This window comes from Aegilops tauschii, chromosome 5 (genome assembly GCF_002575655.3).
Source record: "Aegilops tauschii subsp. strangulata cultivar AL8/78 chromosome 5, Aet v6.0, whole genome shotgun sequence".
Lineage (NCBI taxonomy): Eukaryota > Viridiplantae > Streptophyta > Magnoliopsida > Poales > Poaceae > Aegilops > Aegilops tauschii.
The window spans coordinates 460,943,585-460,953,277 of NC_053039.3; the positions used below are offsets into that span (position 1 = coordinate 460,943,585).

General features: G+C 47.1%; 1 pseudogene; it reads right to left on the reverse strand.

Annotated features, from left to right (window-relative positions):
- Window positions 1-1,692: 1,692 nt before the first annotated feature.
- On the reverse strand, window positions 1,693-6,637 carry LOC141023015 (uncharacterized; annotated as a pseudogene).
- Between the last annotated feature and the right edge of the window lie 3,056 nt (window positions 6,638-9,693).

Consider the following 9,693-nt stretch of genomic DNA (forward strand, 5'->3'; position numbering starts at 1 on the left):
ACAGCAGACCGCAGGTTTAGAATTTTCCACTGCATGCGTATCACTCTTTTTCTTCCACACTCTTTTTCTTTGCGATATAAATTCTCACATACTCCACTCCATCATATGCATTCTACGCTCCGTGTCGTTTTCAGTACATGGCGCACATACTATTATTTAAAAGAAAAGAGGAAAACCCCTAGCTTCTGCGTCATGTGATGCCCAACCTAACTAATTCAATGAGGGCTGACTCCCCATTCATTCACCCTTCCATCGTCGATGATGATGGCGCCATGGCCTCGTCGCCGGTGGCGGCAGAGAGGAGAGTGGCGGCAGGGACTTCCCGGTGCGGCGCGGCGGCGCCGCACAGGAGCGGGTGTAGGGTCGGGTGAGATGGCGGCGGAGAAAGGATCCGGCGGCGGCGCTAGATCGAGTCGCGAGTCCCTCCTGATTAGCAATGAAACCATGTAGTTCAGGCCTAGTTCGTGTTGGAAGAGGTGGTTTCTATGTAGTTCCTATTCATGTTCACGTCAACAAAGTTCAGAGAGTCAAGAAACATGCGTTGGGTCTCTAATAATTTAATTTTATGGTTTTGGTGTGACACTGAGGATAATCTTCAGGGATACATGGATGTAGTGTTGTACTGATTATGATACTTCACGGCTCAACATTGCATCTTAGTTACTTTTCTCTCAATAGTAATTTGTACCGAATTATTAGTCTTAAATTTTGTTAATCAAAAAGTGGGCGAAGCAGGGCTCTGACATAGCTCCCAAAGCTCGGGTATGACCTGCAGCACCGGAGTTTAAAGCATGGTTATGGACTCGCCCTGCACTGAGTTAGTGTTAAAAATTGTTCATCAAAAAGTGGGCGGCATGGTTCGTGTAAGGTCTTCTTTGCAAAAATCACTTGTTGGCTGTTGTGATCCAATATGAGTTTGCTTCGGTACCCCTCCCCCCTCCCCTTAGAAGTTTACAGATTTTGATGCAAATTAAAGATGAAGATTAGAAGTACCCCTTCAATAAAAATAGGTAATATAATTTTTCTGATACCAATCAGTTTCTTTTTGCATAATTCTACAGTGAATTGTTTTAAATTTTTCCGCAACTAGTGTTAGAATAAATCCGAGGCGCTCCGTCGATCTATCGAGGATCAAGCACACACAAGCATGATACCGAGATTTGTTAACGAGGTTCATCAATATGGCTACACCTCCGGGGCCTGACTACGGGCACTCCTCCCCGTGACACCGTCACAATACCGCACGCCGGCCACCAGGGCGCCGGCACATGCCGTCGGCTCCCCCGAGTGCCTGTGCTATTATGTCGGCATAGGTTATATCATGTATCTACCTCCGATATATATGAGAGGCCTAGGATACAAGTGTCCTATTAGGACACAACTCCTACCCTGTCTACACACATTCCAAAACCAAGTCCAATTGTGACCTATCTTGTACAATAATATTCGACAGAGCTCTAACAAACTCCACCTTGGCGAATATTCTTCACCACTTTGAATTCATCCATGCGTCGAACCTCCATGTACATTGGACTTGAGATACGCATGAGCACCGCTGCTACTCCCAGACTCCATGTGACTCCACCTACAACTGTGGTCCCTTCTCGTCTTCTTCACAATCAACACTCGAGCAAAATTAAGTTACTCATTACTCTACTTTGTGCTCCCTTCCGGAGTATTCGTTCAACGCCATCACACACCGACCATTGTCTGCGTGAAAGTGAACAACTCACATATTGTACGCCACATATAAGAGTTACCTGAACTCAACGTCACCGCTCTTTCTTGACTGCTTGTTTGAAACTTGAAGGAATTTCACCGTCGCCCTGTGTCGCCTTGAGTCAAATTTGCAGTTGTCTCACCCTTTTCCCGAATAGTCTCTGACATGTCTCACAGCTATAGCACTCCGCCTCCTTCTGTACTTGTCATCCGCATTTTGCCATGCACAGAATATATGGCCATGTACTCTCTCAGCTTTTGACAATTTCAGACTTTCCGCCACTTTCTCAGATTTTCCATGGTCAACTCACTAGTAGAAAAAGGGGCTTTTACCCCGGTTGGTAAGGGCCTTTTGTCCCGGTTTTCGAACCGAGACTAAAGGGTCGTTACTAAAGCCCTAACCCTTTAGTCCCGGTTCTTACACGAACCGGAACAGAAGGTCCTCCACGTGGCCGCTGCTGCCAGCCCAGGCAGGGGGGCCTTTGGTCCCGGTTGGTGACACCAACCGGGACCAATAGGCAGGGCCTTTTGTCCCGGTTGGTGTCACCAACCGGGACCAATAGGCATCCACGCGTCAGCATTTCAGGGGCTGGAGTTTTTTTTTTAAAGGGGGGGGGGGGGGGGTTGGGGGGTTAATTTAGGTGTTTCATATATTGTGTTAGCTAGCTAATTAATAGAGAGAAGTGTCCTCTCTTATCTCCGTGCTTGGTCGACGCTACATACTATATACGTATGGAGAGGACTAGACACGCTAGCTAGTAAGCAAATGAAGGAAACAGAAGATCGTCATGAACATATGCATACAGAGAGAAGTGATATCGACCACCTCTCCTTCTCCGAGAGATTGGTCAAACAACAAGTTCTCGTATATTTATCTGACACTACCGGCTACATATATACAATAATTATCTCTTACAATATAATCTCCTAATTAAATTGTAAGAACATAGGGTCCACATAGTATTCTCCGTTTTCAGCGATCACGTGGTCAAGGAAGAATGCCGCCAATTCCTCTTGAATTGCTCGCATACGATCTGGTGCTAGGAGTTCATCCCGCATCCGAAAGATCTAATTTGAAGAAGGGGTTCAATATATATATATATATATATATATATATATATATATATATATATATATATATATATATATATATATATGAATAAATGAAACTCGACACAAATGATGGTAATAAAATAAAATTGTGAAATTATTGCTTACGCACTTCCTATTGTTCGTCAGAGTAGCCCCGCTCACAGGTCGTGTGGTGGATAGACTCGCAAACGTAGTATCCACAGAAATCATTCCCTTGTTCCTGCCACAACCACTTTACAAGAAATAGAGGTCAATCTAACTGATAAGCAAGCATGCTAAATGGTATTGATGAAACTAGCGCTTGAATCACTAGGAGATGTGCGGAACATGCTACTATAGTACTTACTTTCGGGTGTGAAAATTGCAGCTTCTTCGGTAGTCCCGGAGCTTTTGTGGTGAATTTTCTCCAAACCCTGCCAGACAAAGAAAACAATTACTTGATATCAGGAAATGAACAAAGTTGCTGAGATGGTGGATAATGATCGATTTAACTTACTTCTCGAGCATTTGAGTCATGTCCGGATAGTCCTGGGGATCTTTTCGTCTCGAGTCTAAGACGGTTACTACTCCTTGCTCAAGCTTAATCTCTAGGAGAATATAGTGGAAGCTGCGCATGCATGCATAACTCATCAATTACATTACCATAACCTGGACTAATAAGGGAAACCGAATATGCACAAGACAGTAACACTCACTTGAAGTTGTAAGGAAAGAGTATTATATCTTTGTTTTGATTTAATACCAACGATCGTAGCAAGTTGGCCTCGGCTTCTTTGGCATGTTTTTCAACCGTATATGCATCTATGAGATTTGTGTTAATGAACCCAATATCACCGATTTGTCTTTTCTTCAATTCGGCGATCTTCAATCTGCATAATATAGTGAGGATAATTATAAATACATGCAATGAAAGAGCTGACCTATATAGAGAGACTTAATGACAGAAGTAGTACTACTTACAGACAGCAGCAAGTGATCGTTGATTTATCGAGGGCCTTTTGATTGAAAAACTGGAAGAACTCCTCAAATGGAACATTCAGCAGTTCAATTCCAACGAGGTCATGCTCCGGTTTAACTCTCAGCGTTAAAGTATTCATCCCATCAGACTCTCTGCAGGTTTTCATGTACCAATCATGTAATCTTCGCATCATCGTTGTTAGAGATCTTTCATCTTTGACGAGAGACTTCCCGTAATGGTATTTGTGTTCGTCCACCTCCATGATTTCATAATGTACATCGTCGGGCAGGTAATCTCCAAGATTGCTATAACCGGGCACAATCCTCGGATCATTAGCGACGATGTCGCTAGATACCTTGAGCGGGGGGCACGATTGGTTCGCTTGTTCGTCGAGCTGGGCAATTTTTTTCCCAGCTCGTCGTTCTTTTAACCTTTGATCACTAACAGTACTTCCCGACCGCTCCGCTTCGACAAATGTCTTTGCAATAATGCGCTCATAGTTGCCTTTCGGCGGAGACTTTGGTGGTTTTGTCAGGGCAGCCAGAGTGCGCTTCGCTTTCACCGAATCTACCTTCTCCTCCGGAGGTGGATGTTTCTTTGCTTTCACCCCTTCAAAGAAGTTTGTCACTTCGGCTCGCACAATCTTCGCGTTCTCCTCCGGGGTCCTCTCGTATGGTAACTTCTCTGGAGTCTTCAAAGAAGGACCGAATCTGTATTGCCTCCCACCTCTGGCAGCTATACTGCTAGACACCGGCACAGCAGACGGACCGGCTGCGGCTGTCTTCTTTCCTTGCTTACGAGGCGGAGGAGAAGGACTACGACGCGCCGGAGCTGCCGGAGCGGCGGCGGCTCTCTTCCGCCCTTGCTGACGAGGCGGAGAAGGAGGAGGTTGGCTGCTCTGGCACGCCAGCGCAGGCGGAGAAGGAGGCGGAGTGCCGCCACGCGCCGGAGAAGGAGGCTGAGTGCCCTGATCACTCGCCGGAGGAGGAGGCGGAGGAGGAGGCGGAGTGCCGCCACGCGCCGGAGAAGGAGGCTGAGTGCCCTGATCATTCGCCGGAGGAGGAGGCGGCGGAGTGCCTTTACTCGCCGGAGGCGTCCAGTTCGGAAGGTTAATGAGCTCCTTCCGCCATAGGCACGGAGTCTTCAGAGCAGAACCCAGCCGAGTCTCCCCTTCACCGGTAGGGTGGTCAAGCTGGAGGTCCTCAAATCCCTCCGTTATTTCATCCACCATCACCCTAGCATATCCTTCTGGAATCGGCCGGCAGTGGTAGGTTGCGCCGGGTTCAGGAGGTAAAACAGAGCCAACAGCCGCCTTGACTTTGAAGTTCTGCCATTGCGTCATCAGGTGGCAATGTTGAGACTCCGTGATAGCATCCACGGGGTAGCTAGCAGGAGCCGTCAAGACATGCTCCGGCTAAAGCAGCTCGGCGGACGCCACGCTGCTTCTCCGCTGAGATGGCGGGGTAGCTTCGGGGGTAGTTTCGGCATGTCGATTGCCGTCTCGTTCCTCTAGCGCTTGAACCCTTTCGTGCAGCTTCTGAATTTGGGTCTGCTCCACTTTTTTCCTCCTCTCCTGGCTTTTGTAACCGCCTGCGTCCGGAAAACCAGCCTTCAACGGAACGGAGCCTGGCGTGCCTCGTGTCCGTCCAGGGTGCTCAGGATTCCCGAGGGCCATTGTGAGCTCGTCGTTCTCTCTGTCTGGAACGAACGTCCCTTGCTGCGCTGCATCGATATAGTGCTGAAGCCTCTTGACTGGTATTCTCAAAAGCTCGTCCGTCCAAACGCACCTTCCTGATGCAGGGTCCAATTTTCCGCCAGCCCCGAAGAACCAAGTCCGGCAACGGTCTGGCCAGTTCATTGTCTGTGGTTCGATCCCTTTTTCAAGCAGATCATTCTCAGCCTTGGCCCACTTAGGCCGGGCTTTGAGGTAGCCACCTGACCCCGTGCGATGGTGAAGCTTCTTCTTCGCAGCATTCTTCTTGTTTGTCGCTGACATCTTCTTACTCTTTTTCGATGTCTTGTGGGCCACAAATGCGGGCCAGTGATCTCTGATCTTCTCATACCGGCCGATGAATTCTGGTGTCTCTTCTTTGTCGACAAACGTTTTCAGCTCATTCTTCCACCTCCTGAATAGGTCTGCCATCTTCTTAAGAGCATGAGACTTGATTAATTGCTCTTTAACTGGCTTCTCCGGATCCTCCTCTGGCGGTAGGGTGAAATTTGCCTTCAACTCAGTCCAAAGATCATCTTTCTGCATATCATTGACATAAGACACCTAAGGGTCTTCCTTCTTAGGCTTATACCATTGGTGGATGCTGATCGGGATCTTGTCCCTAACAAGAACCCCGCACTGAGCAGCAAATGCTTCCTTTGTCCGAATGGGTTCAATCGGTTGGCCGTCGCGCGCGATTGCTGTGATCTCAAACCTTTCATCCGAGCGCAACTTTCTCTTCGGGTCTCGTCTCTTTACCGAAGTTGTGCTTGATCCGGAGGGCTAGAAAAAAGAAAAAAGACGAGAGTTAATTAATATGTGTACATACCAAAACAATGAATGCATCAATTAGCTAGTCAGCACAGGCTTAACTAATATATTTACCTGGCCGGACTCTGTTCGGTCACCGGAGCCGTCACCACGGGCTCCTTCTTGCACCAGCATTGGGTCACCGGAGCCATCATAATCATGTCTTTCCTCCTCCACTGTTCGATCACCGTAGCCTGCTTCTTCACCCTGTTCTTCCAGACCATCATTGTCATTAAGATACGACAAGATATCACCTCCGGCTAAGATTATGTCCCCCAACACCTCTTCTGCTTGCTCGTCTCGTCCGTGCTCCATTGTTTCTGCAAATATTACAACATGGCAATTATTACACAAACATGACAGCAGGTGGATATATTAGTGCAAACGTAGACCTAGCTTATTCCGGGTTTGGGGTGGCCTCGGCAACGCTTCAAGGGTAGGGGCGCGGCGGGAGGGGGTAGGAGACCGACATCATTTTTTTCTAGGGTTTGGGTGTCCTTGAGAGTTTTGGTCGAGCGAGAGGGCCCGGGGGTGCTCCCGTGGTATAAGTTATCACGGTCGAAGTTATCCGGGAGGGGTTTATTCGGGAGGGGGAGGCAACTGGCGATGAAAACTGAAACTTTTCACAAGTGTTTGTTATATAGTCCGACGTCCCCCCCTCATGTCGAAGTTATCAGGGAGGGCCTGGGTAGATCGACAACGACGACGCTCTTTTTCTAGGGTTTGGGTGGCCTCGATAGTTGGTCGGGCAAGCGGACCGCCTCTCTCTCATGCATGTCCGACGTCCCCCCTCATGTCAAAGTTATCGGGGAGGGGGTAAATTTTACAAAGTTTTCATACAATCAAAGAACTCTATATATATCATCATCATCTATCATCACAATCAAAGAACTCTATATATCATCATCATCATATCATTTACAGAAAAATTCTAAAGAAAAAATAATCTATATATCACAATATCAATATTTTCTATATACATACATACATACATACATACACATACATATACATCTACATTAATTATATATATATGAACAAAAAAAATACAAATTCTATGAACATAAAAAGGTCTATGAACAAAAAAACATCACATCAATATTTTCATCCATCCATATATACATACATACATACATACATATATATATATATATACATCTACATTATATATGAACAAAAAAATACATAAACTTTACTAATAAAAAAAGACAGCGGGCCGGGGCGGTGGCAGCTCACAGCGTGGGTGGCGACGGCGACGGCGACGGCGGGGGCGGGGCAGGGTGCGGGCTCTGGGGCGGTGACGTACGGCGACGACGACGGCGGCGGCGGGGCAAGGGCGCGGGCTCGAGAGCGGCGACGACGACGGTGGGGGCGGGGCAGGGCGCGGGCTCGGGGGCGGTGACGGCGACAATGACGGCGGGGGCGGGGCAGGGCGCGGGCTCGGTGACGGCGACGACGACGGCGGTGGCGGGGCAGGGGCGCGGGCTCGGGGGCGGTGACGTCGACGGCGACGGCGGGGCCGGGGCAGGGTGCGGGCTCGGCGACGGCGCGACGGAGGGGCCGGGGCACGGGCGCGGGCTCGGCGATGGCGACGGAGGGGGCGGGGCAGGGGCGCGGGCTCAGGGGCGGGGCGGCGACGGCGTCGGGGCAGCCTGGCGGCGTCGATGTGCTCGGCGTCGTCGGGGCAAACTGCAGATGAACTCTGAAACATTTACGAAGTGTTTGCTTATATAGCAAAGCCATTGGTCCCGGTTCGTGACACCAACTGGGACCAATGCCCCCTTTAGTCCCGGTTGGTGCCACCAACCGGGATCAAAGGCCTCTTTTCAGCAGCCCAAAGGGCGGGAAGCGGCGGCATTTGGTCCCGGTTGGTGGCACCAACCGGGACTAAAGGGGGGGCATTGGTCCCGGTTGGTGCCACCAACCGAGACCACAGGACATGTGTTGCCCGCGTCGCGGCCAAAGTTTAATCCCACCTCGCCAGTTGAGAGAGCTCGAGAGTGGTTTATAAGCGTTGCTGCGCCCACCCTCTCGAGCTCCTCTCAACTGCAGGCTTTCGGGCCTAACCATACACTATGTGCCTGTGGGGCCTACTGGCCCACGTGCGGGCCTGAATCCTGGCCCATGGTTGGGTTTCTAGTCGTATTCAGGCCGTGGTGGCCCAGTAGATGGCACTTTTTTTTCTTTGTTGCTTTATTTATTTTATTTTGTTTCTACTTACAACAAAATACTTACTGTTGCTATTTTTATTTATTTTATTAAAGTTTATTTTTTAATTCTTTTTGCTTTTAGGTCACAAAAAATATAAACTTTCTCTTAGTGCCATTAGTTTTCAAATTTGAATAGTTCAAATTTGAATTCTTTGAAATTTGTGTGAATCACTAGTTTGTGATTAACTTTACTATAAAATAGATTTTGGAGTGATTCTTTTTGCTGCTATTTAATATTACTGTGTTTTATGATTCTGTTCAAAAACAGGTTTTGTTATTTTAGTTTCTAACAAAAAAATCTTTATGATAATGCTTTTTGCTATTAAAGTTTCTAACAAAAACATTCTTTATGAAAATTCCTTTTGCTATTGGAGTTTTATAAAAGCTTTTTAGTTGATTCTTTTGGCTATTGAAGAATATTATAGTTTTGTTTTAGTTGATCATAACAGCATATTTTAATTGATTATTTTTAGTTCATTCTTTTTGCTATTAGTTCATGAGCTATAAATGACCCTGAAATTGAAAAGCACTACAAATGAACTCTGAAAAGGTTGAAAGTTGGCATGGTGTCATCATTTCACCCACATAGCATGTGCTAAAAAGTTGAGAGGGTTACGGCAAAAACTGGATGCACTTCGTGTACAAAATGGACAATCTCTTCCGAAGTATCAGGATTTCGAACGAAAACTCATCAGTTACAAAGGGATTTCATTTTTTTGAACTTATTTGAACTCCAGACTTTTTATGTGTTCAAAATGCACCATTCAAAGCCACATCATCAATTTTCAACCCTTTCTAACTTCATTTGTTATTTTTCATGCATTTACTGATTTTCATGAGCTATATGACTGTGAAATTGAAAAGCACTACAAATGAACTCTGAAAAGGTTGAAAGTTGGCATGGTGTCATCATTTCACCCACATAGCATGTGCTAAAAAGTTGAGAGGGTTACGGCAAAAACTGGATGCACTTCGTGTACAAAATGGACAATCTCTTCCGAAGTATCAGGGTTTCGAACGAAAACTCATCAGTTACAAAGGAATTTCATTTTTTGAACTTATTTGAACTTATTTGAACTCATCAGCGATGGGGTATATATAGGCAACTCATCGGTCCCGGTTCGTGGCACCAACCGGGACTAAAGGGGGGGCATTGGTCCCGGTTGGTGCCACGAACCGGTACGCATGCCCCC